The sequence below is a fragment of the Octopus sinensis genome, linkage group LG10 (genome assembly GCF_006345805.1).
Source record: "Octopus sinensis linkage group LG10, ASM634580v1, whole genome shotgun sequence".
Lineage (NCBI taxonomy): Eukaryota > Metazoa > Mollusca > Cephalopoda > Octopoda > Octopodidae > Octopus > Octopus sinensis.
Genome location: NC_043006.1, coordinates 23,195,078 through 23,205,077, shown reverse-complemented (window position 1 = coordinate 23,205,077; position 10,000 = coordinate 23,195,078). Strand labels below are relative to the sequence as shown.

The 10,000-nt window shown below is 37.2% G+C and overlaps 1 protein-coding gene and 1 long non-coding RNA gene across 2 annotated transcripts in view; one reads left to right on the top strand and one right to left on the bottom strand.

Annotated features, from left to right (window-relative positions):
• The window catches only part of LOC118765051, a 19,483-nt gene extending 15,017 nt beyond the window's left edge, over positions 1–4,466 (bottom strand). Inside the window, exon 1 of the long non-coding RNA XR_005000895.1 lies at positions 4,452–4,466. This is a non-coding gene — a long non-coding RNA (uncharacterized LOC118765051). The remainder of the gene's footprint in view (positions 1–4,451) is intronic.
• The window catches only part of LOC115216588 (protein Wnt-4-like), a 105,288-nt gene that overhangs the window by 16,922 nt on the left and 78,366 nt on the right, over positions 1–10,000 (top strand). The window lies entirely within an intron of this gene.

Genomic DNA, 10,000 nt, shown 5'->3' with positions numbered 1-10,000 from the left:
TGCATATTCTTAATTCTGAAGGAATGAAGGTTGCATTATACCGTCTTCTCATCAGGAAATACAAGGAACCTCTATCAGCCACGAGACGAACAAAAGCTTCTTACCGTCTGCCTACATGGTTTCCACAGTGATAATGAGTATTTATTTAAAATAATCCGTTATATGCAATGGCGTCAAAATTGGATGGAAGGAGGAAGTTATAAAAAAATAGGAAGGGGACGATAAGAAGCTTTTGTTCATCTCGAGGCTGATAGAGGTTCGTTGTATTTCCTGATGAGAAGACGGCATAATGCAACCTTCATTCCTTCAGAATTAAGAATATGCAGTCTTCGAAACATATGTCGAAAGTAAAGGAATTTTGATAAAATCTTCGTTCGACTCCATTCTTTTCATTTATATATATATATATATGCATATATATATATATTATATATATATATATATATATATATATATATATATATATATATATATATATATATATATGTATGTATGTATGTATGTATGTATATATATATATGTATGTATATATATATATGCAAGGCGGCGAGCTGGCAGAAACGTTAGCACTCCGGGCGAAATGTTTAGCGGCATTTGGATCTAGTCTTTTTTCATTCGCAAAATGAGCCCCCTTTAATTTTGCTCAAATTGCTTTCAATTTTGGTATATCGATGCCACTCTGAATTTTGATTACAATCAACCAATTACTTTATCTCCTAACTTAAAGAATCTGATGTTATTTGGAATTAAAGTCGTTTAGCCAATCAACAGATAGTGTGGCATTAGCAGCTTGTTACCATGACAACCGCATGCTGTGTTGTGGTTCACTGTTTACTGTGCTGCTGTTTCTTTGTTGATTTTTCATACACGAGATTCTTTTCACCCGCGTGTTTTGTTTTAATTTCCTTAAGTCTTTTCTTTATGATTTCACTAGTTCAATTCTATTCATAAAAATTTAATTTGGGAGTATTATTTAAACCGTTAGCTTAACTGAAACTTAGCACGCGTAACAGGAACTGAGAGGGATACCGTGGAACAGAGAAACTGTGGGTGATACAGATAATTTAACATTATTTTTGAATTCCGCATGCCAAAACATATAAGATACTGGTATTCTTTAGTTTGGGATAAATTCTCTGTTGACCAGTGTTATTCTTATCGTAGTTTACAAATCCAAGCATAAAAACGTTCCTCAACTTTGGAGTTTTGGAGGCAGACGCCCCCTTCACACATACATGAATGCATAAATGCACATATAAACTTATATATGAATACATACACCTACATGCGCTTATATATTAATGATGTACACAAAAACATGACATAAACATAATACTGAAATACGCATAAACACATGCAGACAAATATATTAATATAACAAATTTTTAAAAATAATAAAAACATGCAACCAATGACGAGACAACAGACACAGTAAGATGATACATGTTGATTTAATTAGGTATTTCTGTTTATTTAGAAACCTACAATAAACAGGTCATGTCACAGACGCTAAACTACAAATTTCACACGGTAAAACCTTAAAGTTGACACCGCTCCGCTAACCGCAGAAAATTTATGTCTTGCTATTGGCTAAAAAATACAGAGCTTTTTTCCGATCTTTAAACCTCTGTAACTCTTTCCTCCAATTTTTTTTCCATAACATAGCAATGAGACTGGAAGACTACATTATTATAGCTGATTTTCAGATTTTTTTACTTCGTTTTAAAAAATGCATATTTTACGCATGAAAAAACTAGATCCGCAGGATTTCGTCTGCCGTTACTGTCTGAGTTCAAATTCCGCCGAGGTTGACTTTGCCTTTCATCCCTTCGGAGTCGATTAAATAAGTACCAGTTACGCATTGGGATCGATGTAATCAACTTAATATCTCCTTTGCCTGTCCTTGTTTGTCCCCTCTATGTTTAGCCCCCTGCTGGGCAATAAAGAAATAAATATATATACATACACGAGTGTGTGTGTGTGTGTGTGTGTGTGTGTGTGTGTGAGCGTCCCCCATCACTACTGGCGTTGGAGTGTTTACTTCTCCGTACCTTAACGGCTCGGCAAAAGACTCCGACAGAATAAATATCAGGCTTTAAAAAGACAAACAATTACTGGGATTGATTTGTTCGACTAAAAATTCCTCAAAGCAGCGTCCCGGCATGGTCGCAGTTTCATGATGAAACAAGTCAAAAGAAATTAATCTGATGAAACAAAAAATATTTTAAATCGTTATTAACCGACTGTACATGGCTTTTACATGATTTTACACATATGTAAAAAAAAACAACTTTTATTCAATTTTACTGAATTTATTCAAATTGAATAAAACTTTTTTTTAAATATGTGTAATGCCATCATGTATAGACTGTAAAAGTCATGTACTCTAAGTTAATAACTGATTTAAAATATCGTTTGTTATCTAACATATTTATAGTATAAGGTTGTCCCAAAAGTTCGTAGAAAGTCTTGGAAAATAATGGTCTTTATTTTGAGGAATAATTTTTGTTGTTTTTGTTAGTACTTGGCGAGTAAAAATTCAATTTTCGCAAGTATTTACGAACTTTTGGGACAACCTAATATTTAGATAAAAAAAAAAATTCCTGTAACTTTTTTCCTAGTTAAAATTGTAACCTTTTTCTGACTTTTCTCCTACAGCCTTTTGCACGGCATCGTAATTTCAACCACTGTTTGTCTATTCTTTTATGCGTGTTACTATACTTATTGTTTTTGCTTCAAGTCCGAACCGACTTTAGATCAAATTCCATTTCAACTTAATCATGATTTGTTTATTTGTCTTTCCGGGATTATATCGTCTAACATGTCCCCCTTTTTTTAGACAGAATATAATTTGAAGGGTTCAAAACAATTTCAATTTACAGGAGGCGCATGAAACAGCGTTCAATGAAATACATGTGTGTACAATCATATTTAACACGTTCGTGTACACTTGGATGTTTGAAGACCTTTCACTGCGGAAATAGTCTCAGGAGGAAATTCATTTCATAGACAATATGTGTGAGAAACATATCATTTGGCTACGAATGACGTTATCAGATGATTGTGTTTTCACACATTGTCTGTGAACAGAATTTTCTCTCGAAACAATTTTCGCAGCAAAAGGTCTTCCCACGTCTGAATGTACACTCGAATGTGTTAAATATGAGTGTACACACATATATGATAATATATAAGAATATATATTAAATTTAATTATTAGATATTAAAGCTGCAAAAGTCCTTCTTGTACATACTGTATTGTGCATAAAATATATTTGAATTAATTGCGAACCGTCAAAAGCAGAAATAAAAATTAAGCTAACCTCTACGGTGATAGCCTATTGGAAGCACTCCGTCGGTTACGACGATGAGGGTTCCGGTTGATCCGAATCAACGGAACAGCCTGCTCGTGAAATTAATGTGTAAGTGAATGAGCACTCCACAGACACGTGTACCCTTAGGGATATTCAGCGTGACACAGATAATGACAAGGCCGGCCCCTTGAAATACAGGTACAACAGAAACAGGAAGTAAGAGTGAGAGAAAGTTGTGGTGAAAGAGTACAGCAGGGATCACCACCATCCCCTGCCGGAGCCTCGTGGAGCTTTTAGGTGTTTTCGCTCAATAAACCCTCACAACGCCCGGTCTGGGAATCGAAACCGCGATCCTATGACCGCGAGTCCGCTGCCCTAACCACTGAGCCATTGCGCCTCCACGATAGCCTATTATATGGCGGCTGAATATTACTGTTGTTGATCAGGGAAGGAAAATGCTTTATTGAGAAGCGATCACAAAAACTTGAAACGGTCCACCAGGATACTCCTGATTTTTTTCCTACATCTCGAAAGCATAGAAGGAATTTATTATTCTTATATTTCTTTCACAGCCAGGGTTCCTAATATTTAGATTTAATTCAGTCGGAGGCACGGCCTCGGTGGAATTTGAACTCAGAGAATAAAGAGTCGAAAGAAATGCCGCTAAAGGTTCTGCCAGATCGTCGCCTGAGTGATAATAACAATGATAATAATAAAGATTAAAAACAACCTAAATATGAATTTAAAAAAACTAGAAAACAAAGCTATCCCCACCCACTTCTGAAGAAAAGTGGAAGTGCTGAAGTCACAAGTCAGTGACAATTACTGATAATTGTGAAAAAAAAAGTATTTAAAAAAAGGGGAAAAAAATACCGTTATCTGATAGCAAACAAGTTTCTATTTTCTTCGCGCTTGGCTTATTAACATCGAGGGCTATATAAATATATATATGCGCGTTTGTGTATGTGTGTGTTTGTTTGTATGTGTGTGTGTGTGTGCGCGCGTGTATGAAGACGTTCAGTGACTTCGGGGAGTAAAGTTTTAGGCAGGCGGTATGATATAAAAAAAACAAGCTTTTTGAAGTTTGATTAATTCCTTTTGTCATTTGTACAGCATCAGTTAAGAGGATATACATACGTGTGTGTGTGTGTGTGTATATATATATATATATATATATATATATATATACATACACACATACATACATACATACATACATACATACACACACTTACGTACACGGACACACGGACACACACACATATCTATAGGTATGTAAGTAGGTGGTAAATAAAATAGAAAAATAACGTGTGCTGATTACTTTTTGTTGTTGTTGTTCTATTGGTTATTTGACCAGATCTTGTACCGTGTGTTCTCTCATTCTCACCGCTGAAATTTTGTCTCATGTTTACCGCCTGCTGAAGAAGTTTACATATACTCTTTTACTCTTTTACTTGTTTCAGTCATTTGACTGCGGCCATGCTGGAGCACCGCCTTTAGTCGAGCAAATCGACCCCGGGACTTATTTATTATTTGTAAGCCCAGTACTTATTCTATCGGTCTCTTTTGCCGAACCGCTAAGTAACGGGGACGTAAACACACCAGCATCGGTTGTCAAGCAATGCTAGGGGGACAAACACAGACACACAAGCATATACACACACACACACATATATATACATATATACGACAGGCTTCTTTCAGTTTCCGTCTACCAAATCCACTCACAAGGCATTGGTCGGCCCGGGGCTATAGCAGAAGACACTTGCCCAAGATGCCACGCAGTGGGACTGAACCCGGAACCATGTGGTTGGTTAGCAAGCTACTTACCACACAGCCACTCCTCTTAAATTCTAATTCCTAAATGAATATTCTTAATTCTTAATCCGTCTACCAAATCCACTCACAAGGCATTGGTCGGCCCAGGGCTATAGCAGAAGACACATGCCCAAGGTGCCACGCAGTGGGACTGAACCCGGAACCATATATATACATATATACTGAACCCGGAACCATGTGGCTGGTTAGCAAGCTACTTACCACACAGCCACTCCTGCGCCTATGTTGTCTTCATTTTGTTGAGATGATAATAATGATGATGATTTTCTTTAACCGGGACAGTAACGCTGTGTTTATATGCCTGGTGGCCATGACGAAAGAAGCTGTATAGTGGACGAGATTGAAATAGCTGAAGACAAACATTCTTCTCTTTGGCCAATCCCTGATCAATTTCTTCAAGTTTCACTTGAAAAGGAAATTAAGGGTAGAGAAGGAAGTATTGTCTTCTAGCCAGTTTGCTGAAAAGTGGATGAATGAAAGTGGCGAGAATGGTTCGATTGAACGGGCCTGCCCTGAGCATATGCCTGTGGTTGGAAAAAAGGCACCTACCCCAAAAGTCAGGGTAGCAATGTCTTTTTATGGAATTTTTCCATGAGCAGACCTCAAACGTCTCCTTCCTGTCGGGGATCACAAATCGTTGATTTAAAAAAAAAATTGTTAGTCTTATTTACACGCAAAACTCTGAAAACAACACACATACATACATTCTTTGTTTTGCCCTGTACTGCCCATAATGTTTTTTCTTAAAGAAAACCTTTGCGGTTAATAAAGAAATCATTATTATTATTGAGTGAGAGAGCAGTGCATGCCATCAAAGTGACACTGGGGTAAAATATACGAAGCCAATAATAACTACCCATCATGACTGCCCATCTGATAAGGGCACACCAGGCACGTGCATCATAACAATATATGTGCGCTCACATCAAGATAAACAGCGCATGATCTTGCAGGTGGAGGCCCAGTTAGATTTTCTTCAGGTCGAGTAGCCCATCCCATTCAAATGGTCCCTGAATAATGGTTGTTTAAGGATGTTGAACAAAACACCCACGTTTCCAAATGTGAATTATCCAAGCTCCAAAAAATCCCTCTCAACACATGGGTATGATGCCCCCCCCCCACCACTTCTGCACGTGATCAGAGATGCACATATCGTCAGCCACTCAGGGACATGCTCAACTGGTTAAGGTCAAACGACTGACAAGTAAATCTGTGGTATTGAGCAGAATATTTGCTGTAGCCCATCTTTTATACTAAGACAAAACAACGTGTATGATGACACTTCCAATCAGTTAAGATCAGAAGTCATAAGAGCCACTTCCAGGTACTGCATCAGGGCATTTATTATTATTATTATTATAAAGGCGGCCAGCTGGAAGAATCGTTAGCTCGCCGGCGAAATGTATAGCGGCATTTCGTCTGCCTTTACGTTCTAAGTTCAAATTCCGCCGGGGTCGACTTTGGCCTTCATATTTCGGGGTCGATAAAATAAGTCCCAGTTGAACACTGGAATCAATGGAATCGACTTATTCCCTCCCCCAAAATTGCTGCCTTTGTGGCAAAATTTGAAGCCATTATCATCATCATCATCATTATTATTATTATTATTATTATTATTATTATTGATGTTATTCCGTTGTATTAGTTCCTGGACATGATCACCGTAGTTGTAGTGGTGAGTAAAGGGAAGCGGAGCGAGGTGTCTCATTACTATTTTCATTATTTTTGTCTTTGGTCCTTTTATGTATTTCTAGTTTAGGTCCGTTGTTATTGTTTCTATTTATTTTTTATTTTTTAACAACTTAACATTTATTTTATTTTAGTTTATTTTTTATATCTTTTTAGCTATGCTCTAATTAAACTTCTTCAGTCCATAGGTTGGTAGGTACATTCGTTGTCAGCAGGGATTTTCTGTATTAAAGTTAATACATACATACATACGTACATACATACATACATACACACACACACACAACACACACACACACACACACACACACACACACATACATACATACATACATACATACATACATACATACTTACCTGCGTGTGGTGTGTAAAAACTCTTTAATCTATAAAGCCACTCAGTTTTCTAATGTCCGACTCCTGCAACCCGAAATATCATCATCAATCTTCAGAAATTTGGACTATGACATCAAGTTGTTCTAGATTAACAAGATCTTTTTATAAAGCTCACACACGCACATGCACAGACACACACACATACACACACATACACACTTGTACGCCCGCCTGTGCGTATTAATCGCAATAATTAAAAAAAAATTATTTTTGTGATTCATCGGTACATATATATATTCTAGAAATTTGGAAGGTTTTTGAGAGAGACAGTTATCACTGTCCTAGATTATTGCAATTTTAGTATACCGTTACTATACATCTAATAAGTTGTTGACATACCAACATTTTTATTCCAGATTAAAGGAGACGGCTGTAACAGCACTTTGACTACACCCTGCTAAATACTGCTTGTTACAGCTGACTAGTTTGTAAAACGCATTCAGGTCGTTTGGAAGCTCGCTATGCAATAAAATTTTGTGCTGATGTGGATAAAAAGGCTAAGAAACTTATAAAATGCTCCAGGCGGCTTATGAATTAAGTTTTTCGCGGTTCAAAGACCGTAGAGAGAAGGTAAGAGACGAGGAGAGATGTCGGAGGGAGAGGAATGTCAGAATATCAGAGTTGGATGAGAAAATTCGCAATTTTCTGGACGAATATCGTCGTGTGTCTATAAAGACAGTAAGCATACAGTTTAGAGTCGGTGTGACAAATGAAGGTCTGAAAATTGGCGAAATTTTTGCGAAGTTTGTTCCCAAGGAGATTAGTGATGAGTATCCTTGTAACCGACTACTTGACAGAGATGGGCATCACACAGTCCCTCATCTTTCCTGCAGTCCAGAAGTTGTTGTCTATGACACGATTATTCCGCACGCAAACTCAAGAATTTCAGTGGCAGTCGTTTTGAAGACATTGAGGACTTGAAGGCGATGACAAGGATCTTGAACATCTTCAGTTTGGAGGGCGTCTATAGGGCCTTCACGAAGTGACTAGAGCGCTGCATCAAGTGCATTGAAGTCGGAAGAACCTGCTTTGAGGGAGATTAGAGTTTTGAGTTTCTATGAAATTAATAAACGTCTCTGCTGAAAGTCTCAAAAAACTTTTGGAATGCACTGTATCATAAATATTAGGCTCGAAACGTAAAAGACTTTCTCACGTTTCCGTGTTTCAAACTATTACACCTGCTTGTTGTTTATACACTTATCTTCGTCTTTTGTTTTTCTGTAAATTTCAACTATGTGTACAGGAGTTGGACAAAATATGGGGCAGGACCGCCTTTGGCAGTAATTACACCTTGAACTCTACAAGGTATGAACTCGTACAAAGTTTGAATTGTTTCCAAAGTAATTTTTGTCCATTCTTCAGCTAAAACAGTCTCCAGTTCTTGTAGTGAGGATGGTGGAGGATATCGACTCGTCGCTTGTTTTTCTAAAATGCACCACAAATGTTTAATATTGAGACCTGAGGACTATGGTAGTTCACATTCACTAGAATGTTCCTCGTGCCAGTTAGTAACAACTTTAGCTGCGTGAATTGGTGCATTATCATCCCTCCGAAACAGTTCCACAACCATAGGATGTATCTGATTAGATAAAATGCTTAATTAATTCTGCCATGAATGGAAATCACTGAGTCGGCGGATCTCCAAGATATAACCCCATAGATCATCACAGACCCCCCTCCATGTTTAACAGTTTGGAAGAAAGCAATCTGGGTCAAATGCTTCTTTTGGCTGTCTCCACACGTCACGTATACTCGTTCGGTGGTCGGAAATACGGTAAAGGATGACTCGTCCGAGAAAATAACAGTCTTCTACTGCTCTAGGGGCCAATTCTGTAGGTTTTTACTCCACTCTAAACGCTTTGCAACGTTTGTTTTTGAAAGTAGTGGTTTTCTGATTCCAGCCTTCCCGTGAAATCCGGTTTTGTGCAGCTCCCAACGAACAGTTTTTGTGGAAACTGGGTTCTCGAGGTGGTCATAAAGCTCTGCAGTAATTTTGGGAGCTGTATTTTTGTGATCCTTTCTAAGAATTCGCATATGAGGCCGACGGTCCCTATCTGAAAGTTTTGGTTTTCTTCCGGAGTTTTTTTTTTTTCGACAAGAGGATTTTTCACTCTTTCTCAAAGGCTGCCATTACTTTCGAGACAGTACTTCTTAATACACCAAACATTTCGGTTGTTTTCGTTATGCTAACGCCTGCCATTCGAGTACTAATAATTTGACCTCTTTGAAAGTCCGATAGATCTGTCATTTTAATGAATTTTAATTACCTTTTTCTGATGATATCTGAAAATAAACAGCAATTTTAGCGAAACATATTAAGCAACTCTAATAATAATAAAAAAAAAACACGAAAATAAGCTTTTGACGGTTTTATAGATATTTCAAAATTATGGTGCACTGATGATAGGTATTTCCATTATTTTGTCCAACCCCTGTATATGTATGTATGTATGCATGTATGTATAAGTACATATATGTGTTCACATATGTGTACGTGTGTTCATTATATATATATATATATATTATTGTATATACATATATGCATATTATATATATCATAAACAGCAAATAAGTAACAAGGATGTCAAGGTATTAATGCGATATGGCCACTTCAGGCGGCTCCATTTAATTCATATATTTGAAATACAGCACCATCTTCAGTTGCAAAATGCAAGTTTTCAACAGAGAGGTTATTCTATTATAACTTTTAGCAAATATTTTATCAGAACCAGAGAAGGAAAGAATTCTATGCTGCTACCAAT